General features: G+C 45.5%; 1 protein-coding gene and 1 long non-coding RNA gene across 5 annotated transcripts in view; one reads left to right on the forward strand and one right to left on the reverse strand.

Moving 5' to 3' along the window:
- The window catches only part of LOC116424463 (uncharacterized), a 216,139-nt gene that overhangs the window by 32,877 nt on the left and 158,953 nt on the right, over positions 1–24,309 (forward strand). The window lies entirely within an intron of this gene.
- Positions 1–24,309, reverse strand: part of knockout (Stork-head domain-containing protein knockout) — a 173,809-nt gene that overhangs the window by 30,689 nt on the left and 118,811 nt on the right. The window lies entirely within an intron of this gene.

Here is a 24,309-nt window from a genome sequence, read left to right on the forward strand (position 1 = left end):
CCTTGCGAAACTCACGTTCACGAGCGTCCCCGGCGCGAAATTAGGCTGGATTTGTGGAACCGCGAATTTCGCGTCGTCCGTTACGAAACCGTGTTCCACGTAACAACCGCCTCGCCGGTTAAAAATACCTTTTGTCGCGGCGCGCGTGACTTTTTTTCCTCGTTCGACCGCCTTCTTCACTCTTCCTCCGACTCCTCTACTTCTACTTTTTCTTTTTCTTCTTCTTCTTCTTCTTCTGCGTCTTTCGTCTCCTTTACTTCGAAACAAGCCACTCGATTTAAAGGACATCACGCGGGTGAAAGCAAGACATGGAAATCCACTTCGAGGTGCCTTCTGTGCGCCACGAGTGCCGCCAAGAATGCTCCGCCGCGATCTTCAGACATTCAAGGACGCAACTATGCAAACAGGTGTTCGCCGGTAAAATAAGGAAAGTCTGTTTGCGACCTTGTCGAGTATCGGTCGAGTTTTCGTCGATCCCGTGGCCCGAGGAGGAAAGCTGTGTTTCCTACGACGCGCGCCGAGTACTTTCGAATTCGTTTCTCTGTTCTCTCCCTCCCCTGCTGGGATAATAGAAAACGTCGGTAGCACGGCGATTTTTCGTAGACAGGCATGGGTAACTTTCCTTCGCGCCTAATGAATGTAGACTGGAGATGCGTGATTAGTCGCTTCGATGAAGTTGTTTATTCATTTTCATTTTTCGTTTGCCATGTTGCTCATCTATTGAGTTAAAATAGATGGAAACTTGAAACAAAACAATGAGATAAATCAGCTATCGAGCTTCGATATTAAAGTTAATCCTTCAACCCTCGGCGAAGACGAGAAATCTCGTGCAAGGGAGCAAAAGAAGAGATCGTGGAATCCAATCACCAAAACGATGCGGATTATAAATCTGGAATCGTAGGAAACCTGTTATTAACGAGTCTTGTTATTCGAGGATTACCAGCCTCTAAATCCTCGAAGAAAGTTAAATAAAACTCCAACAGGTTTCCAACAATAGGCAGCTCCGGATATTTCTGCGATAGATCGTGATAAATTGCGCGTGGTAATTTTTAACGGGCCGGGAGGACTTCATTCATCCGGACCTGTCCAGAGAAGAAACAGGTTATTCATAATGCTTCAATGATTCTTGTCCCTCTGGCCATAAACTATCCGGCCGGTAATGTCTTCATGAATGTACTCGGCGGAGTTGGTCACTGAAAGATTCAGGTAAATGGAGTTCCACTTCGCGAGCGTATCATTTAAGATCGAGTACGATTCGAATTTGCTTTCCACTCAATTAGGATGATTGAACTACTTTTACGGGACCGTTCGCGGCACGCGTGCTTTCGTTCCGCGACGATCCACGACGATTCGTTATATATATATATATATATATATATATATATATATATATATATATATATATTCCTGTGACGTTGATCATCCCTCGAATAATTGCCGAACGATACGAGCCGTTTGAAGATTCACGGAAATTAATGCCCCGGGCGACTGCTCCGTTCGCCGTGTAATTTTCTAAAATCCGATACATCAAGGATCCGACGTGAACGATTCGAGCGATCGGTGAACGATGAAAGCGGTTTAGCGGACAATGCGAGGAGAAAATCATAAATTATCGTGTATATCGCGCGAGCGCGAGCGCTAGCCCGAGCACCGGGTGAAATGCAGATAGTTTATCGACAATAACGTACAGGCGTTTAAAGCAATAAAATCCACGGAGACGAGTGAAGATCGGGAAGATCCACGAAGGAGATTCACAGCCGTGATCTATGGCCAGCCGTGAATCGATGACGCGGGGACCAGTCAAAGGCGATTGTGAGGCAGCGATTAAATCTTCGTAAACGATCGGACATTGTTTCGTGCACGATGACAAGCATCTGATCCGTGGATAGAGATTCCACGGGGAACAATGAAATACATTAATGATGCCGGATAGCGTTTTAGGACACGTGTGATCGGTAATAGAGATTAAACGGTTTTTCGACAGGACTCGCGGGAACCATCGCGCGAATACATTATCGAACGAGCGTGCAGATACCCTACAACGATTTGGGTTACATGGATTCTAGGATATTCCAACGAGGATAGAATATGTTATTAACGTCGTTAGACTACGATTTTTCTTGAAAAGGGTTAATGTTCTACAACAGTTGCTGCGATTACTGATCGTACAGCAGTCACCGTAAACTTTTAGAAATATTTGTATCCCTCCGATTTCGTTCTGAACGAAAATTATATTCTATTCCATTCAAAAATGTTTAGTATTCTATTGTAACTATTTATCTTCTATTACAATATTCTATTATAAAACATAAAACATCCTTTTAAAGTATATTTTTATATATGCTGCTTCCTAACAAGATTCAACATCAAACATACCCAACAACGTTCTCTTACAATTAATTAAATCCTATTACAATATTCTATCACAAAGTATAAAACATTCTATTACGAAAAGTGTCAACACCAAAAATCCTCCGATAGCCAATGTATAAATATATACTTCTATCTAGGAAGATCGCGAATGATTCGTTTGCTCGTATTCGCTTGCAACGGGTAATAAATCGAATTTCCGCGGGACGCTCGATCCGATCCGTTGCTCGCGCGATTTGAATTACAGAACAGGTACAAGAGCGTTTGAAACGGGGGCGCAATTATCCGGCCCGGTCACACGAAAACGCCACGAGCGTGGAAAGGGGACGGCGCCGCGCCGATGAAAATTAAACGCGTTCGTTGCGATTTTCTCGTTTGGACCTCGGCCAAACTACCAGGCCTGTACGCGCGTCGGGCTGGCTTTACGTTCACGGGCGGCAACAACAACGACGGCGATAACAACCGCGCGGGCTGAAAGAGGAGAAGAAAAATCGAGGCAGGTAGGACGCGATACAAACGATTATTGGACACGGTTTTCTGGCTCGTTCGTCGAGTTAACGTTTCACGCGCGACGTACAACGAATTTAGAAACTCATCGGGCAGACAGGAAGATACGGATCGCGAATCCACGATCTAAATGGGGTATGCGTAGCGCCTCGGGTGGTGCAGGTCAGTATCGGCGAACGAGAAGCAGCTGGCCAGAAGTTATACTGGCAGGCTTATGAATAACAAATATCCATTGCACCGCAAAGTCCTGCAGAATCATATATAACGTACATGCACGCATATTATGTACCATACGTGTAATATATATAATATATATATATATATATATATATAGTGTATATAATATATACATATATACGTACGAATGTACATATGTATACGGGGCACGTTCCGAGTATCCATGGGAACTGGATCGTTCCAGCTGCGTCTTCCTTCTCGCAACCTCACGAGAAATGTGTTTCCCTCTCCTTGGGTAAAGCACCGAGATGTCATTATTGACCCTTCGGGGATGTCGCGGTTGTAAATTTGATTCTCGATAGTCGACGAAATGATTTTGGGATCTCCGTGCGAGTGATGTTAATAGAATTATTTGTCAGATCAATGATTTTATCTGTTTCCGACAGTAAATTGGTCGCTTTTACAGGAGAAATCGTTCTATTCGAATATCGTAAAAGCGAAGCGTAGAATTTTATTTTCAGTGTTAATGGTTGTTTGAATGAAAAGTGATATAAACGGCAGTGAAACTTTACGAACATATCTATCCTGTTGTATTTCTCCCGAGAACCTGTAGAACTAATGAATGTACGAAGATTGCCGTTCAATGGTCACTCCACTTTTCTTAATGTTCCCCAAAAATGTCTCGGAAATTCGAGTTTACGTTCAGTTCAGCTGACTCGGATGGTTCAGTCGGGTCAGATCAATACTCGACATAGATGTCCGAACATTTCGTCGATGGATTCCGTGAAATTCGATCATTCCGATCGAAGAATGTCAGGCTGGCTAGTGGTTCACGTTGCATCACGAATAATTGGTCCGATTCCGCGGGTGGAAAGCGGTGTTTTCGCGTCCGCGGGAGCGTGTACTCGTTGTATTTGTTCCTGTTCTGCGCGCGGCCGCGCTCGATACGCGGACGTGATTGCCGACAATCAGAGCACCGTTAACGAGGGTACTGTTTTGGAAAATTTGTATGAATATCGGGTCGTACCTTTTGAAAGTTCGACTTTCACTCTCTCCAATTACGAATACGCGCAGGAAACCTGAATCGGCGCATAGATCTTCAGTTTTCATCCAGTCCCCTGTTTTCGCTTAAATACGCGAACGTTTCCGTTCAGGCCGGACGATTGCGGGCCCGTATACCGGGTGGCGTTTACGACGCGTAGTGAATTTGCTCCGGACACCGCCTCGGCCATTCGGAATCGGGCCCGGCCCGTTTAATGATGGATCGCCCGATTTCCTAGTATGAATCATTTTAACTACCGTACGATTATACACGGCGGGGCTGATTTATTGGATCCTCGAGCACGATTTACGATCCTCCTACGGTATTGTCGCGATAAACAGCAACTTTAAGGAAACATTCTGTTCCTCTAATTCTTGCGTCCGACCCTTTCACCGACTCCATAATGAACAAACAAAAGTGAACGACCGTTCCGTTCGCTTTAAAACATTCTACAAACTATAAAGTTTCATTATAATAAATCACTAAGTGAATCAATTTACTCTTCCGTTTAATGATTTCAATCGTTATTTTCCGGGAAGGATTCGCGGCAGCTCCAATCAATTTTAAAGGCCTCTTCAATCTCTTCTTCGTTCTTGCTTCCGTGTGCAACCATTTGAGCCGCGGTTTCATCATTAGGGACGCTTGAAATCCGCGTGGCAAGGACTCGGGGCGCTGAAAAGTCTCAGCCACCCTGTAGGCCGGTGTTCTGGTCCGCAAGGCCGTCTATGCACGACACTCTGTGAAGATTGCCGATTCTCGTTAAGATGCAACGATAACAGTCAACTTGGTCTCGAAAGTAAACGGACGTTGTTATACTCGCGTAAGATAAACCGGGCACTCTTTGCATCATGCACCTCGACAAACGAGACTTTATCCTTCTCTTCTTATTAAGCGCTCGCGCTCGCACGTCTCTGCACGGTGCACGACGTGCCCAGATTTCTGTCCGGCGCGCCGCTATTTATGCGTCTAACACAGTAAAAGTAAAAGGCCCATTTATTACAAATCTGTTTCCACCGGACGATAAACAATCAGGTGAAAACTTGAACTCGGGGAATAATTGACCGCGCGCGCCGTCGCCGATTCCGTGATAAAACCGCTTTAACGGGCGCCTTTTTACGAGGGGATTGCTCTCCCATCGATTTTTCTACGGGGCCGATAATAAAATTCAGAAGTCGACCGAAAAATGCCGGGTTTCACTGCGCGGACGCGGAAGACTTACGCTCGATAGATAAAAGCGTTTGTCGTGATTGATTGGTACACGCACGCCGGCTCGTAAAGTATGGGACGCTTTAATCTTTGTTTTATTCAAAACACTGTGTCTTGAGGGGACGTTGCACCGGCGGGACGCCTGGTGAAAGTTGTTATCATATAAATATTCTTCGTTGACGGAGTTAGTCCATTTTTTCCGTGGGAAATAAATTTCCCGGTAGCAACACTGGAGTAGATAAAACAGAGATGAATGTCTATCATGAAGAGTATAAACCCTTACTAATTATTTGTGTTACACGGACACCAATGTCCGTGTTTTAATGTCTTCTTTGCTATATCCCTTCTGCTTCCAACATTTTTTAAAATTCTATTATTTCCACCTCGATTGCACTATGTTATTATTTCTGGTAATTCTCGAAGGATCACTCAGCTTGTTATTCCCTAGAATTTATCAAGAAATCTCAAGCGGAGCAGGGAAATTTCCGTCGAAATTCATCTTCTGTGAATGAGTTCATAAACCTCTGCTCGTATGAAAACTCGCGGGATGTCGATAAGATTGCAGCTGCATTCCAATTCCAATTTCCTTCGAGGCAATCAAAGTGTCGTCCATACGGCCGGTGACTTATGAAGACGCCAGCGGACATGGTCGCGGCTCGAAGTGCGCGGATGCATATTCAAACGAAGCCGATCGATCCGAGCCCGATGTTCTTCGATAAACGAGAGTTTCCCTTTCGCGTACAGAATGCTGCGTGCTCTTCCTTCTTTCCCGTCCGGCCGAACTGCGGACCTTCACGGTAATTTTCCACTCGTTTTCTCCGCGCGTCGGGAGACCATTACCCGATGCCGATCGCGTCCGATCGCGTCTGGATTCCCGAGATCTCGTGAATCTTAATTCCGAGACTGACGCTACAAGAGATTCTCTCGCATCGGACACAGAAGGATAGAAACCCATCTTAACCTTCTGCGCTGGAAAAACGCATCACACACGTCGAGATGTTTTCGCTCTAAATTGCCAATGATGTCTTATACACATCGATAGTCTTGCTGCTTTACGCGTACTAGACTGTTTTGAAATGTATCACTGCATAGAAAATGATTAATGAACAAAATTAGTGTACATATCTGCGTAAAATAGGTAAGAAAAAAATTCTTCACGCAAGACTTTGCCAAAACTGTGAATTAATTTCGCTCAATGGGTTAACTCTAGATTCTCAGTCACTACTTGATTTGATACAGCAGAATAATAAAGTTTAATATTTAATATTAGTTAGTTGAATAATAATTATTTAACAATAGTTTAACATTAGTTAGTTTCAAAGAATGTCGTCTAAATCTCATAGGGAAACGTTGAATATTCCTAATGAAGAACATTCGAGGATAAACGATTAGAATTTGAATAAAACCACGATTACAGCACTGCGGCAGCTTCCGTTGAAAACTTCAGAGCGAATTTATTCAGCCATACGCTGCAGTAAAAGTCGAACGAAATCTCGATAAACTTTTACGAAGGGATAGAAACCAGTCGGCGTTAGCGATCGGTACTTCTAGGCGGTAAATCGTCCGCGAAGATCGTGTTTCGTGACGTCCGAAGGTCGCTGATTGCAATTTATGCCGCGCATGGAAATTTCGCGGCGCGCGCCCGATCCTGAATCGAGCCGATTGCCTGTCTCGGCTCGGATAGGGGCGTGTCATTGTGTCGGAGTTCGCGATAAGGTGGAAGGACAACCGTGCCTAAGTGGAATTTCTAATATTTTCCGACCAGGAAATTTCGCGGCTGACAGGTGGAAAATAAGTGGCATTGTTGCTCCCAGCCACGGCGTTACTCTTCGTTAAGAGTGACAGTGGGTGTTACGGCCGTGTAACCGACTAGAACATTCCGCTTCGTAGCCGCGCCGAAGGGGGAAAAAAAAGTGAAAAAACGACGACATAGTCCTGACAAATGAACATTCAGCAGGAATTTGTTCCAACGTAATTTAACATTATTGATTAATGGTTCCGCGGCGTTAAAAAGACCGGTCGACAATTCGAGGACCTCTTTTCAAACCGGTGGATTTCATCGATTATTGTACCGCAGAAAGTCTACGGTCATATTCTTGGAACGCGATCGTTTGTTTTAGGAATTGTTAACAGAGACAAAGATTTATTTTCCAAGGCAGCATGTTTGATACTTTTATAATGCTGAAACACTTGTTCGAGGCAGTTGATTTTATTTTAGATGCTGGTAGGAATAGAACGTTATTCCGATGCAATCGTTAGAAATGTTAGTAGGAATTTCAATTGTTGTAGTGATATTCGTTACAGCATTAGTCACGACCGGAACAGTCATGAAAATGTGCGGCCACCACGATCGCCGCAGTAATAACAACGCGTAAACAGTCCGTGAGAAACCTCGTCCATACGACCGCATCGGGTCACCCGAGCCCACGTTGCTCAGGCTGATTTACACTTATTATTAATCCAAATTGCAGAGTGAGAAACTTGGCCGGCCCTTAAATTAGATTGTGGCCATAAAAGCTACCCTTCCACGCCAGACGCCGCGTTGGGAGCACGTAGTGCGGAGCGTTGCATGCATACTAATCGTCGCGAAAGGAAAATGTAGACGATAAAACAGGTTAGCTTCCCTTTGTTTTCCAATTTCACCTTCCATATCCCGAAACTACCTTAAGAATAACTCGCCCGACGAAACGGAAACGGAAAAGTCAACTCTTATTTATAAACATTAATGAAATTCATTTTAATTAATCACTAATCGCACCGGGAACAGGTCAAATGACTGAATTTAAAAATGTTGTCTTCTGTCGTTCATTTAATTTCATATCAATTCCTATATTGTCCGATTAATCGGTCTTCAATCTTTGTCATTCCTCTTGATTTCCGCTAAAAACAATTAATCATCTGACTTGTTCACCTTTATTCCCTAGCAAATTGTTTGACTAGTTACGGAAGAAAAACTGGTAGGTTTAGTGTTACCATATTGCCGACTAAATGGTAATAACTGAATTAATTCCACGTTTCCAATACTTCGAAGTTCGAGCGACTCTAAAAAAGTATGCCTCCATATCTGTGTATTATTAGAACAATTTCGAAACCGAACGATCTAGAACGAACGCAGGCTGCGAACAAAAACGAATGATAATAATTCAGGGCGTAAACAGGGTTAACGAAGAGAACGGCAATTATCTCTAACGAATTAACGCCGGCGATGGTTTAACAGCCGATCGGACGAATTCAATTTCCTCGATACAATCAATTAATGGGCCGGGCCCGCGATCGAACGAGCGCTCGTTATTGATCTAACCGATTGGTAACGCCGCGCGGCCGGATGATACAATTAAACCTCGCAGAGTTTTCTCGTCTGAACGCTTTCCAGCGTGCGCGACACCTTGACCCGAACGATCAATCGCCGCGGCGCAGGGTGCCTATTACAGGATTAGACGATACTAGACGTCTCCGGTGGGCGTGTACTAAGGAGATCCGGGATTAATTTATTAGCCGACGCAATTATCCGTTGCTCAATGCAACGGCGGCGGCAGCCTTCGCGCGCAAATCACGCATACCGTCGCTCAACGTGTCCCGCGAGCGGTCCCGCTAATGGCGATGTTGATTTAAGGCGGCAAGTTTGAACGATCTCGTCGAAAGCTCCACCGCTACCGGTCTTAAATAATCGTTTAATTGCGATCTTATTAAACGGCACCGTGCGCCGCGCGCGCTAGCGTCTATCGACCGGTCGGCGACGGACCGCCGGACGTCGGTTAGGAACCAAGGCAATAGAACATTTCACCGTGGCAAATGACGGAAAATAAACTGCCCTGGAATTACACGTATCGGGAAACCAAGTATGGCTAATTGCATCTTGCTAGAATCGCAATGGGCAGCTAAGAGATCGGGTTTAACGAATCCAGGGCTGGTAATTATTAGTTCTCTCGAATGTGACTAAATGGGAGGTTTCAGGGGGAAACTTTGAAAGATTCAGCTTCTCTGTTCTAATTTGATTCTATGTTAGGGTATCTTTCACGGAGGAAAGTCAGATTTAACGTTTACTTTACGAAAATTCTTGCTTCGGGTCTCCCGCGCGTCAAACAGTCTGCCACGAGAATATTTTCCCACGAAACCCAACGATGAAATGTAATTACTTCCTTCCTGCGTTCGGATTGTGTTTCGTGCCTTCCCCGGAGACTAGAATCGAAGCTCGAAATAACCATCAACGCATTTCCACCGAATTCTGACGGAGATCAAAGGTCGCAGCCGGTTCCCCCCCGACAGGAATCGTTTCTTCCCGGCGAAATTGATCGTCGCGCGGGCAACGTTCACCGCATCGTTTCATCATCATTACAGAATAAAATCCCGCCGCGCGTAAACTATCCGCAGTATGTTAACCCGCGTACACCGTACCTATTCATTACAAAGATGATGTGGCCCGAACGGGGAAAGTATTACGAGGAACGTCTTCCTCGGGGAAACGGGTTCGTGCAAATAGTAGGGGTTGCGAGACGAGGAACGCGTTTCCCCATGCGTGGATAATCACACGTCGATGTTTATTTCGATCAGACGGACAGCGAAATCGCGGGGCGACCCTGCCTTAGCGTGAGAGGCTGACCTTATGATCGGATTGAGCGATGGCCCTGTTACGAGCCGAGGGCTGGCGAGGTAATTCAGTCACCGAGGATTGTTAGCAACAGGAAAAATCGTGGATGAACCGGTGCCTCTTTCACCACTGGATGCTACGATTGACAGTTAGGAAATCGAAGATGAGCCAGTGTCTGTTTCACCATTGATTGCTTCGATTCGAAGTAGGGAATGACTTTCGCAGTAACTCATCGCAGAAGTGAATGAGGCACACTTCGAACGGCAAAAGTGTACCGTTGTCGGAATGCATTAGCTACCGTAATCTCAAGATGCGGTAATTAAAGAAGGTTGAACTCGAATAGAGGAAACCAGCATACGATATATTCCGAATGAAAAGTTATGCAGTTACAATAGAGTCGCTCAGAAGCCAATGCGGTTAGATTCAGAGCACAAAATGATTGCAAGGAATCTTCTTCCGTAAAGAAAAAGCGATCGAACACCAGTACCATTCCGTGAACTCGCAATTAGCGACCTTTCACCGGACAGCTCCCCACCCGGTCTCAAACTCGAATCGCAATTACCGTCGGGATCCGCGGACACGGCGAGTGATCGAAGAAAGACATAACTCCTCATCAACACGCGAGCTGTCTACCGCGCGGGGTGCAGCGATTGCACGCAACCGGGGCATTGCGGAAAATTTAGAGCCGATTCGAAAGGGTATCGCGCTTGAGCGGTACACCGAACGTGTGTATCGATTCCATCTCTGGAACGGTATGAGGGGAAAACGAACGATATGAAAACGTTTTGCGTGCAGCCACCTCGCGTTTGACGCGGGCCGGATCGTCGATCTACGCTCGGCGATCGCGTGGAGCGTGTTCGGCGAGCGGTCTCGGAACGGTGGCTCACAATGCGGCGGAGTTATGCAGATAAGGAGCCGTGGATCACTCGCGATCAGCGTGTATCAAATCGTTCCTAGCCGCGTATTTATTTGTTCTGCCACTCTCAAGGGGCCCCGTGGGACGCTCATGTAAATTGCCATTAGTACGGCCGAGCGCTGGCTACCCATAAGACTCTCCCGTGTACACACAAGCTGAAACAAGTCCCACGGTTCTCCGACTCTCTTCCCTTCTATCCTTCTCCGTCTCCTACCAAGCTCTCCCCGGTTGTTTGATTCTTCCGCCGGCACCGGCGTACACGAATAAAATAACAGTGGCACGGTCTCCGCGGAGTAGCTATCTATTTGCCGCTGGTGTAAATGTTTACGGGCCCGTCAGCCTGGCCCACGGCGTTTTCGAGTGACAACTTCCTGCCGAGCGGCAGCTGCTTTCTCACCATCCCCGACCAGAGTGACAATTGAACTGATGACGGTGGGATGGCTGGCTTGTTACTTCTCGGTGCCTCGCTTCTGACGAATCATCTTTCGGTTAACGAGCTTTTGGGCGCCTGATAAAGCGCGCTGCTGCTTGGGAAGCTTCCATTTGTCTGTCTTATCTTTCGCGCGGCTTCCGTTTTATCTAGATGCTGCGGCTTACGGAACATTTGAAGAGAGGATCCATCTGTTTCGTAGTGTCAGGTGAATTTCATTTAAAACGTATCGGAAGTGCGACAATCGTTCCTGACTCGAATAGATCTACAATTTTTAATTGACGTTGCTAAAAATCGTTAAACTCACGCTTGAATCGTCGAGTCCTCTATTCCTACTCAGCCGACCAGCAACCTATGATCACGGCGAATACAGACATTCTGCACACTTCGGAGCTCAGCACATCCTCAAACTCAGACGGTAGAACCCGGTATTATTCCGAAAGATCTAGAAACGTGTTCGTTTCCGACTCGGCGTAGCTAAAAATCGCCGGAATCACGGTTCTATCGTCTTTCACCGAATCCCTTAACCGCACGCGCGGCCGACCACCGACGTACAGCGCGCAGGTGAAAGCCCGGATGATGCTTTAATCGCGGGTATCGAAACAAATGATCGCAACAACAGGGGTGCATTTTTCCCTGTGCTTACACGATAATCCCGGTGATCTAATTACAACCGTGCTGCCCGTCCACCGTTAATCCGGCTCGAGACGAATCAACGGTGCGTATACCACTGGCACGGATGTTGTTCTTTCCGGCACGATGTATGAATTATCCTCGGCCTAACGAGAGCCCCCCTTATCCGGCCGAGGTATTAACTTGTCCGCATTAGCATCTGGAATTCCCGTTCCTGCGATCCACGTGCCCTAGGATCTTGAAACTAACAAGTATCTATCGACATAATGCGCGATGCAAGGGGCGTGCGTTCCAGATGGCGGCTGCGCTGCGTATAGAATGCACAGTGTTTAAAAAAGGGTCCGTTATTTGTAGCGTTGAAACCCTCACACTAACACTCACCGAGAGTGGCAGAAAATGTGTAATCAATACGAGTTCCACAAGCAAACATTTCGATGAAGATTCAACTTTTATCTATTAATGTAACGAGCGTTCGATGTAACTGAATGTCTTCGCAATTCATGGATAATTGGAGGATAAAGGAATACAACACATTAGTTGAAGATTAAATCGCAGGTAATATTAATAAAGATTGTTGCTAACACAAGTATGCAATATATCGTTCACTCAGTTTGGCGAGTCTAGTGTCAACGAGGATTGTTCATATTTCTAATGTAACAATGGCAAGTAACGAAGCTGGATTTTTCATCGAAACAATTGCTCCTGGGGTATTCACCTTTCCAGCGAGCATTATAAACCCTTTAAACATACAATTCCTCCTCTTCAACGGCCCGTATGCATCGGGTTCGGTATGCGCCGCGGATTTCTGGCGCGCGGTGAAACGGAGCGGATCGCGTTCTCGCGATCCCGCGAGAGCAATCGGCAGGATATCGGCGGAGAGGCTCGTAAACCACTTTCCAAGTCGTGCACCGTGCGCGCGGGCTCATTGTTGCAACGATAACAGGAGACCTCTTTCCAGGTGTCCAACGTGTCGTGCGTCGTATGCTAATGCTGCATACCTGCGACCCCTCCCCGTACGCCCCTCCTTCCAGCCGACGGATCGATTTATGGGGAATTAGAGGTTTTCCCCACTTGTTTCCGGAAGCACGAGCACTAAACGGTCGGGCGTGAAAGTACAAGTGCGTTTGTCGCCGTCGTACCAGAACCCGTGTCGCAACCGTTCATTACCGGTCGCAACGAGAAAAGTGATAATTGATCGGCACTGATAGCGAAATTACAACCTTGAGCCGCGTACCGTGATAGGGGAAACGCGAGCAATGATGGCCTGTCTAATTGGTTAATTCTGGTCAATTTGACTGCGACCAGTGATTTGCACAAGGTTTTCGATACACGGAGAACTGCGGGGATGGTTCTTTTATTTATGTAAGATACGATGGACCTCTATGTTACAAGAAATTGGTAATTACACGGATTAAGTGGTTTTAGTTTTGTTTGCGAGAACAGTGTTCGTAGGTGGTCTTTGGAATAAGTTATACCCGCTGCTCAGATTGTTGTTACATACGCAAACTATACATGTAATTTGGAATCACAAGAAATTGGTAGTTCCAATTAGTTACTCGTGTCTTTGTAACTCTTTGAAAATAGTATGCAGAATACTCTGTTTGCAAGTAACAATTGAGAAATTTGAAGCATCATTCTCGTTCTGTTTTAACCCTTATCACTCAAAGAATATCGTAGAATGATTTTCACTTGCTACAAATAAATTTTGTTAATTTCAAAGAAGAAATTCAAGTGTGAATGTCGCGTGAGCATAAAATAATATCAGAAGATAGGAAATTAATTCATATATATTTCACCATTCCAATTGTGTTTAATATATCCGTGGTTATCAGTTGAATCTCTAAAGATCGCTTAGAAATAATGGACGAATGAAAACATTTGATCAAGAGTTGCTCACACTATCGTACATTTAGATTCATCCTGACCGCGTTCATCGCATTGCTCTCAGTGGAGCGATTCAACCGTGAATTTCGAAAACAGAGATGCGGTTCGCTAAATATTGTCCCCCGCTCTGAAGTGGATGATCTATAACGAGAGAATATTATACTTTCACGGTAGAAGAGGTGATCCTCGGCAGACGTTCACGCATCGATACGTGACTCCGTAACGCTGATACAGCGGATCGTATACTCGGAAGCGGGTCGACAGGGTGTTCAGTATCGGTAACGAGACGCTGCGGAATTAGATTCCCAGTGAAGAGGCCACTCGGAGATCCGCCGAGGCTCCGGAAAAAAGTAACGATCCGCGTCGGGCACTTGCGTAAACGGTTGCGTAAAAGTGGGGCGTGAACTCGCTCGACCGACACGGATATTCTAATTAAGGACAAGCCGGCTCTTCGAGACATCTCAATAAATCAACGGGCAATCTCACCGCCGCTGCTTATCAATGAATAATGGCTGCAGCCGACCGACCTTTACCGGCCTGTTTCTTAATACTTCGCTTCAAAGTCAGATTATCAGCAGGCCACCTAAACGTTCGATATATCCTTGATTGGACGTTACGCATGGAAACGCCGTCGGTTGTCGCGGTCGCACATTAATCCGCCGCGGGACTGGAATAATCAATTGGACCGGAATACAAGCAACGTCGGCTGCTTCCGACTGATTTATTGGCCCCGATATTGTTCCCCGCGGACTATCCTTACTCAGGCGAAATATCTGGCGGAACCTTTCGTGTCGGAGCACTGAAATTGAAGGGTTATGACGTTGTTTGCGGGTAGAGTTGGCAATCCCTAGAAGATATGTGTTCGCATTGTTTTATATTAACTGGTAGATTGTAACAAGGAAGAATGAACGGTATAAACATGTCTGATAGCTTGATGTGAAATATCATTGAAACATTAATCATACATACATTAGATATTAACTCTGCACTCCGTTGTCGCCCTTGGGGCGGTGTTGTCAGATAACTTGATACCTCCGTTTTTAATCAAACTATCAAATGTGTACGTGTCTTTTTCAATGACGAAGCAGGATCTTCAACCTTTCACAGATGAAGATAAATATTCCTGGAATAGCTGGTAGTTCATAGTAAAAATGAGTTGCTGAAAGACCATATTAAAATTTCTCGGAGTGCAGAGGGTTAACTTAGACGTCGAAAGAAATGTAATACTAACCATTCTTTCCTAAATTAACGATCCTCACATGTCAACACTAAAACACACCGCCAGTGCAACCATATTTTACCACCGAGTCCGTTCCATCCGCATGCGACGCGAGCGCGTAAAACTCCGCAGTCTAATTAAATTCACGGAAAAAACACAGGAGAGGTTCGCTTCCGTAAAAGTCCCTCCGCCCGCGGCGGCGCAAGTTTCGCAGCCGCATTCGTAACGCGGAAAGTAAGTAGGTGGGGTGAAGAATGGCGTTCCGAGCGAGGTTCATTGGGAACGTCCCTTTCGCTGTTCCATAGAAAGCGACACGGGGGTTGGGGGCTGGCAGGAGGAGACGTGGGTTACGATCGTCCCATTCCCCGTGCGCCTGCGACGGGACAGGTTCACGCGGCTCCCGGTTCGAGAGCGGATATTTATCGGCGCGTTTATCGGAACGCGCGTGTTACGGGCAGCGATCGAAACGCGCCGCCGACATTGTTCGCCGTTTCTATGATTGAGCGGGGCTCGCTGAGGCTGGCAGAAAACTTATGAAGTTACCGGTTAGGAAAGAAGTTTGCCTTGCCGTCAGACCGGCCGCGCGCGCGCGCTCGCTCGCTCGTTCGTTCGCTGGCTGCTTCGTTCACCGGCTGATAGAGCTGTCCGTATCCATGGCGCGACAAAAATCAGCCATGGCCGTCGTACGCCGCGCGCTGAACGCTCGAGCGACTCGGACCGACCGAGACAATGCGGCCGCCATTTTTACGGGATGCTCGACTGATCAAGATACACGGGAGTTATTCGGAACGAGTCGAACGATCTTTTTCGGGCTACCTAGAAATATCGCTTGAAATGTTCACTGGCGGCGGATAAACAGATGACAGATAGATAAGGAACGCGCTGCGCCGAGGAACATATGGGCGACGTAGCCGGCGTGTAATAGGTCGGACTGGACGAACCCTGTGTAATGGAGTAAATGGGTTCAGATGGAAGAGATAGAACTGATGGCATTCGCGAGACGAATGACGTTTTATGGGGTGCGAGGCTTGCACGCGGTATAAATCTGTGTGTGTTCGGTGTGACGATTGCTGGTATTGATGTTGAAATATTCGATCGGGAGATGAAGCTTTTATTAGCTGAGAAGTGGTGTTAGATTTTTGATAGATGTTATTGTGAGAGGACGATAATGAAATAATGTAGCTAAGTTTGTTTCTTACGATGGCAACAGGGAAATTGTGATTCTCTGGAAAAAGAGGTTGGAACTTTTTAAATCGATATGTTGGTGTAACTGTAGATTATACGTATAGTGTAAAAAAGTTACACGATAGTAATAATTTCTGTATAAAAGAAAGCTTTTCCAGGGTAAAACTGTCTCTGTTAGTTGAACTGCAAGGTAGTTTCCAGGTTCTTCTCCGAATTACATAATTCCTCATAATTATAAACTGCGCGTTGGTGGCTTAAACACAGGGTGGCCTCCGACCGCCCGTAGCGTGGTGCACGGTAAAATACAAACCCGCAATATTAAATTCACGTTGTAATTCACTAATATTATGAGTTTGTATTTTATTGCACGGGACACCCCGGGCGGTCAAAGTTATAGAGCCACCCTGTATTGAACCCAGCCAACACATAATTTATATCTGCATAGAAGAACACGCTTTAAAAAGACGCCTCGAAAAAGTTCCCGTCCGTGGGGGGTTAATTCGATGAATCAGTGGATATTCCACTACGATAAACAACGCCAGCCAGAACAATAAACGGCGCGCGTGTTTCTATGAAGCGCTATTTCCGTAACGAGCGACCGGTCCGAGGTCTTCCGAGACAAAGATTGCGGATCTCGGTTTATTATCCCGGGGAGGCCATAGTTAGTATTGGCGCGTAATGCGTGTCCTTAATGCGCGTATTCGAGGAAGCTCTACGCGGAGACGATGACTATCGTGGATTCGAGCAGTCGCTCGACTACCAATGGAGAACGACCACGATGTCTGTTGTAAATAAGTTCTAATCTGACTGGACAATTCCTGAAACGCTTCCTAAGTACTTGAAAAAAAACCAGATCCCTTTAACAGGTTCATTGCTAGTGATATTTTTAGTTGTTAGCTGGGGTTCCGACATTGTTTTCTCAAATATCCTTTGTTCATCATAATACATCAATGAGACATCTTTATTTAATTTGAAGAATACTTTATTATATTTTTAATATTAATACATTTCGATCGGAGTGAGTACAGACAACCTGTTATTCACTTATTACTCTCAACAGTCTTCTATTCACGACTTATTAAAATTGAGGAAGGAAATAAATTTCCATGAAACAACAGTTTCATTAACCAGTTAGCTATTGCGACCTCTTTGACAAGTGTATATCTGAAAAGTGTCGCAAAGGGTCAGTTGCAAACGACGTAATGCGAAACCTTTCTATTTCTTTATGACGAGTATTCTCGTCAGAAAGAGTTAACTGATTAAATCAGATCTTCCCGAGGACTCAGAATTCCCTGATGCGTTTCAACGAAGCTACTGGTTATACAGAAGTTCATTTCTTGTTTTGAGAATTTTAATCGGTTTATTAAGTAAAGGATGAAGTTTATTAAATACAGAAAATCTTGTATTCCCTTTCTCGTTCTTTACATGAGAATAACAGTCATATTTGACTTCATTTCGCTTGTAACCATCACCGTGGGCGTAAAGATGCCCGCGGGATGCTCAGTGACGGAGTCACCGGTGGAAGAAAGGAAATAGAGAGATCGGTTGAATCCACTGTCCACCAGGTAGACGACAGACCAATTATGCTGCTGGCGTGGAACTCGCCTCGCGCTGCGCGCGTATTCAGTCCATACGTGTTCCGCGATGCCGGAGAAATCGCGAATATATCGTGCCATTACCATAATACACGCTTCTGTTTCCACAGAAGCGCGGAAAAATCCGTGAAACACACTGCAACTCGCTGGAAACAGTATCAGGAGAGATGTAAACGATCGGTAGATTGGTTTCTCAGAGAAATTTCGATTTTTCTTTCACATCGGAAACGAGTAGATTGCTGCGTTTATGCAAATTTGCATTTCCACGGAACGACCGTAAGGAAGCCTGTTCCTTCAACAAGCAGTCTCACTTGACAAAGAAAAACAAATTTCACGGGACGTGCACCTTTCATTCTGTCTCGCTCGATCCCTTCTCCTCGGTTTCTGAGTTCTTCGACAACTAAGCTCAAACATTGACAAAACTATCCGAAGCAAAGCTAACATGTAACCTACCACTTCTAAATTCATTCGGATATCCCATACAGCAATCGAGAAAAACACTCTTCCAGCTAAGAGTCGTCTCCGAAACGTTCCCTCCGCAGTTCGCGATTCAATAAAACCGAGAAACACCGATGACAAGCTTCGGAAGTTGTCGCTAACAACGTGGCGGTCGATGCGGCGCGAAACCCGAATAAAAAGAAAGCGGAGAGTTCCAGAGCGCGGCACAAAATCGTTCCATCGAATGTCGTCGCGGCTGTTCGCGGAAGGGCACGTTTTGAATTTCATATAAAGCGATCACGGCTCGTTGGGGGACGAGCAGGTTCGATCGCGCGGAAGATCCGCTCGGTCGCGCGGCTGGCGGTCTTCCAGGTTCTCCGTTTCCCCCTGAATCTTTTTTTTCTCGAGAGAACGCGGGAGGCGCGAGGTCGTAAGTTTGTAAAACTGCCTCGTAAAAATAAGGTCACACGAGGCCGGGATAATATTAAGCGGGCTCCTACGCCGCGGCGAGCGCGGATACGCGGCCGTGCATTTGCATAAGCCTGGTATGCGAGATAGGCACGCGTAGGCGTGTATAGATACGAGCGGACCGCGCGTTAAAAAAAAAAAAACAAGGAGAAAAAGGGACGGCGGGAAAGAGAGTAGAAAGAATGTACCGGGGAACGAGAGAGGGAGATGGGAGATGGTGGAATGCGAGTGAGGAGACGCGGGGAGAAAAATTGCGCGCAATCGAACGAGTGAGCGACAGATCGCTGTACCGATGAGATACACGCGTAATCGCAGCTGCGTGGTTCTCGGGAATGTGGAATTTGGAACACGGAGCATGCAGATGAGCCGGCGGAGAATTATTAAAGCGACGATATGCTTGTCAGATCCTTAATATGGGGATGACATGAGACAGATTGTGTTACCTGCTCTTTCCTTGGGAGGATGGTATGTACTTACGAGAGAAGTTTGAGGATTGCTGTTGGCAGAGTCCTTTGATGTTACACGTACAAGTGTGATTATTATTTGATTTAGTTTGTTCGCATTTCTTGGATATTAACCCGTTCCTCTATGATTTATTTGTTAATTATGATCAGTCCTATTAGTACTTTGTCAGTAATAATTTATTGAAGGAGAAGAAAATTGAAGGCGTATGCTATGTCCACTCTAAGGTATAATAATTGGTAACAGAAGAATATTTGATTTGAATTGATAAGAGTTGAGTAATATTTACTTTCGTTAAATTCTATTTGTTACCTTCGCCATGACTCTCACACGTTATTGCAAGGGGTTAATTATTCAAGTGTTCTATGATACTTTAATTTTAGTAATAATTTAATATTAGTTAACGTTAGTTATCATTGAAGTATAGTTCTCGTGCCAATATAACTTTTTCACGAGAATCCTCTTTGTGTTTGTACAGGGTACTTTAGGGAAAGGAGGAGCTTTAAAATATTTAGATACTAAATATTTTCATGAACACAGTGACGAACGTTTCGAGGCCGCTAGATTAGTGTTTCAATACTTTGGAATTTAATCACTGTCCTTCTATGAATAGCTGTTCTCCTCAGGAAGTTTGTACTTCCAGAGTTCAAGTAAAGAGCGACGGTTGCTGGCATCCATAAAGTGCGTGCAAGCGTGAGAAGCCTTGGTCGCGGGTGCAAGCTCTTCTGTCCGCGGCGCGAGTGAACTGGTTCCCGATAAAGCGAGAACCCCAGCCGCGTAAAGATAAGGCCCGCGAGATAAGGCTGTGCCGCGATTTAAACACTCCCGCTGCCGTTAGCACGGACCTCGTCCCAGTCGGAAATCTAACGTCACGGCTCATTTACATTCCCATCTTAAATGATCCATGATAACGACACGTCTCTTCGGAGTCCCCCTATTCTCGATTATTTTTCCGATAATCTTATCCCGACAGTTGGAGATGTATTTCCTCATGGCAATCTTGGACTCAGTGATAAGTGCATAGCTACAGTACTGTCGGCAATTAAACGTTGATCAAGAATTTGTAAGAACATCGAGAAAAACGTTAAATAATATTTTTCTTAAATACAATATTCTTTTCGTTACACTAAAATTAAGTTTTCAATCCCCGTCTTCATGACATAAATGAAGAAGATGATAAATAAATAAATATATAACGACAGTAAGATAAAACGAATGTAAATGAATTCAAGTAGAATCAAACCTCTTAGCTCGCACGAATGTATAATAGAATAACGCAAGAAACAGTGTAGATTATTAACAGATTGCGTACAGGTTAACTTTTAGAAAACTGGCCGATTTTTCAATGAGATCAACTTATATCGTGATGTATCACTATATGAAAAATATTCAAATATCTCATTATTTCATAAGTACTAAACGAGTAATCAGTTCTAATGAAATTGAATATTTCCTTAAATGGTGTGGCAGTTCGCAAAATTACAACGATTGGTTTAAATAAAAACGAGATTTCTCAGTTGCGGTATGCAATGTGTTAAAAAAAGGGAGCAATAAATAAAAAGGGGGAATCTCGATGAAACAAGCTATAATTCAGAAAATTTCGAATCCCCGGATTTGTCCTCGTTGGCACGCTAAACCGGCCGATCAACGTGTCAACCCCCGTTAGCCGTTCCACCCCCTGCAGCGTGAAATCGCGGCAATCCGCGGGGCGCGCGAGGCAGAAGAAAATTTATACGGAAGATCAGCCGGACAATCGATGGCCGACGCGGCTAGAACCTTATTACATGCTCGAGTAACTTGGAGAGCGCGACACGCGATCAATTTCAGGCTTACGTTGGCCAGCCGGTGGAATGACATTCTTATTACGAGATCAGGAACGCGGCGGACGGGTGGGGGCAGAGGCTGGTCTCGATGCACGGGAATATTCGACGGCCGGAACGCAGGTAACGAACGAGGCCGCGAACAATGTACGAATAATTTTCTAAAGCCGCCTTTAAAAAGAAGTCCCCCGCGAGAACAAGGTATCATTAATTATATGCCCGTGTCCAGGCATGTTGGAATGCATATACATTAGCATAAGCCCGATACGCGCGATAGCCGTGTGTAGGTGTATACAAGCGTCCACGGCATGAAGCCGGTTGTTCGATTTTAGAAAATGAAAAAAGAATACGGGATGAAAAATAAAGGAGAACGAGAAACGAGAAAAACGAGACGGGAAAAGGGGAAGAGGCGGAGGAAGACGGAGAAACCGAGCGAGAGGAAGAAAGAAAACAGGCGAACGGGGGAAAAAGGATGAAGGCGAGAGGGGGGAAAGCGATCCTGTAAGGAAAGTAGTGCGCAGGATACTGCGGATGCTCTGTAATGCCGGCAGACAAACGATGTAGAACGCGCGTAGCTATCGTTGCCATTATTCTTTTTAGGGTTGGCGAGCGCAGACCGGCGGGTCGCGTCGCATAGGCACGTGCAGAACGCGGGCGACGCACCCCGCTGCGCGTCCGAGCGCGTTTATCAGCTAAACCCGCTGATAAAGCGGAAATCTCAGCCGGCGAACGACCGGGATAACGCGCAGAATCCAATGACCACGCGTACCCGAGCGGTTACCGTTACGATTGGCTCGGGTTTCATTGCGAACGAAAAACCAAAGCAGTATTTTATAGGTGTTTTGATAACTGTTCGCCGCGCGGGACACGCCGTAAAACTGCGCCCGTTTTACTACGCTCGTCCCCGGGCGAGCTGTGTTTTCGCGCCGCGGGGGAAACCGAGGATGCCGGCTGACAAGGTGGTTAACGCGAGATTATTTAAAGTCAGCGTTGCAGCTCGGAAACTCGCGCGCACGGTTCTTGGGGAAGAAACGCTGTTACGGGACACGCGAATCGGGAAAGACGAATTTGTGTTTCGATATATCGTGACTGGATCTGAGACTTTTCTGTGGTTTAAGGATTCATTTGAGTGTATTGAAAAGTGATGACACGGTATGGTTAATTTCAGAAGATTGCCGAGAAGGCTGTAAAAAAGGCTGTTTGACTAAAATGAACAGAATTGTTGAAACATCGATATTCGATGTTACATATCGAAGGATAAAATTTCATTAAGATTAGGATCTTTCGTTTTTGGAGATCCTTGTGATTCGAACTTCGCTGAAATCTTTAGCTTAACGTTCGACAAACGCCGACTGCAGTTGCTTCGCAATGCACCAGCCCTTATTAAAGAACGAATCACCTTATAGCGCCAATACAAGATTCCAGGCTAACGCGAAAGCGTTACAGGCGAGGGAGTTATTAATTACGTTATTTCTTTCGATTTTATAAGCCAATAAATTCCGCCGGTGTCCCCGAACGCGTCAATTATCGCGAATAATTCCATAACTAATTAACCGACATCCAATATAATGCCGGTCCATTGAAGAATGAAGGAAAAACTACCACCCCGGTATGTTCGGTCTCGGTTTATTAATTGCGCCGTTACGCCAATGGGGTCCGCGGAGCGCATTAGCATATGCTTGGTATGCGAGGTGCAGTGGTGCGTGGGTGTATATAGACACGCGGGAGGAGGGGGGAACGGCCGGAGTGGCGGGGAAAAAATGGCAAAGGTGGCGAAGAATGCGAGAAGAAAGATGAAAAAACCGAACGTGCCGGAGAAAACGGCTCGGCGACGGGGCGGCAGTGTACGAAGAATCAACGACACCGCAACGAATCGATGTAGAATGCAATTTTAATTAGGTGAACTCATGGGGAGACAAACATTTCGCATAACAGATGTCCATTAATCTTTTACTTATAATTCTTTATTCGATCAATCAGCGTTCACGTTTAGGCGATTCAATGTTCTGCTCATTCCTCGAACTACGGCGACTTTAAATTTCCCAATTTTCTTGATTCAAGTCATTAATTTCAATAAGACTAATAAAATGTTCATAATATAATCGCAATGGCGCTGTAATTCTGATAATAACTCAGCTGTACCCTTAATCGCGGCTCAATGATTTATAATTTCTGCGCATGTCACACTTTTACTGAATTAATCCACTTATACAAATGAAACTAACGAAATATTGCAAATTTCGAATTATTTACAGCGCGATATACAAACTGTTTATAATACAATCCCAAAACGCTTAATCGCAGCTCGTTAATTTCATAATTCTAACGAGTTAATTCCTTCATTTCAGTAAAGCGAACAAAATACTACAAGTTTCGTGTTATTTACAGAGCGGTATGCAAAGTGTCTGTAATATAATTACAATGACGCCCCGCGCCAGCTCAGATAGTGGAGGTTTAGCTGCAGTTCCCTTAATCGCGGCTCATGAAAATTTCATTGAGATAAGTGGAGTTCTACTGCATCGTTCGCGATTCTATTATGCACCCGAGGTACGTTGATTTGGAGAGAGGTCGGCTTCATTCGTCGGTCTTGCGCGGCGGGTGAGACGGTCGACGACGACAGGTAACAATAAGTACCTGGTAGCGCATTGGAAGCGGCGTGACTGTATGGAAACCCGAGGTGTAACGCCGCTGGAACCCGAACGCTTCTAAACGGAACGCGGCAAAGCGGCGGGCGATAAAGCGGGAACCGTGGTTGCGTAAAGATAAAGCGGCCGATACGCGCGCGTCCGCTCCCCGATTTAAACGTACCGGCGCGCGAGCATTCGTCCGCGCGAGAACTTAACGCCATGTCCAATTTGCATTATCATCGGCTTCCCCCCTTTAACGATCCGAGATACAACCGCGTGGCATGACAATTCCGTTTATTGCCCTCCCCGTCTCTTTCTGCGCGCTCGCCGCCTCCCTCTCAAGGCGGGAAACGGCTCGCGTCCTGACATCGAGCCGAGTTTTTACTAATTAAAGCGTCTCGCGAATGATCGAAGGGAAGTACAGAAACATGGGAGGTTGGACGTTTGCGTGTGGGGTGGAATTATTCAGCTGTTTGATCCGTGACTTGCTTCTCCGTGTACTCTTTACTCTTTGCTCCGTTTCGCAGAGGTATTTAACGTTGCATTAATGAGAGATGAAGTTTCTAGGATCGAACTTACTAAGCATCATGTTATGGCTTACGTTGGTGATTAATAGCAATAGTTAATTTTATATATTAAAGTGACAGGATAAAAAGTTTCACTTGACAAACCGGCAATTTTTACATTAACCCCTTGCCATATAATACTGAGTCAGACTCGTGAGAAAACTCTTAAAAGAAAG

The sequence above is a fragment of the Nomia melanderi genome, chromosome 5 (assembly GCF_051020985.1).
Source record: "Nomia melanderi isolate GNS246 chromosome 5, iyNomMela1, whole genome shotgun sequence".
Taxonomy (NCBI): Eukaryota; Metazoa; Arthropoda; class Insecta; order Hymenoptera; family Halictidae; genus Nomia; species Nomia melanderi.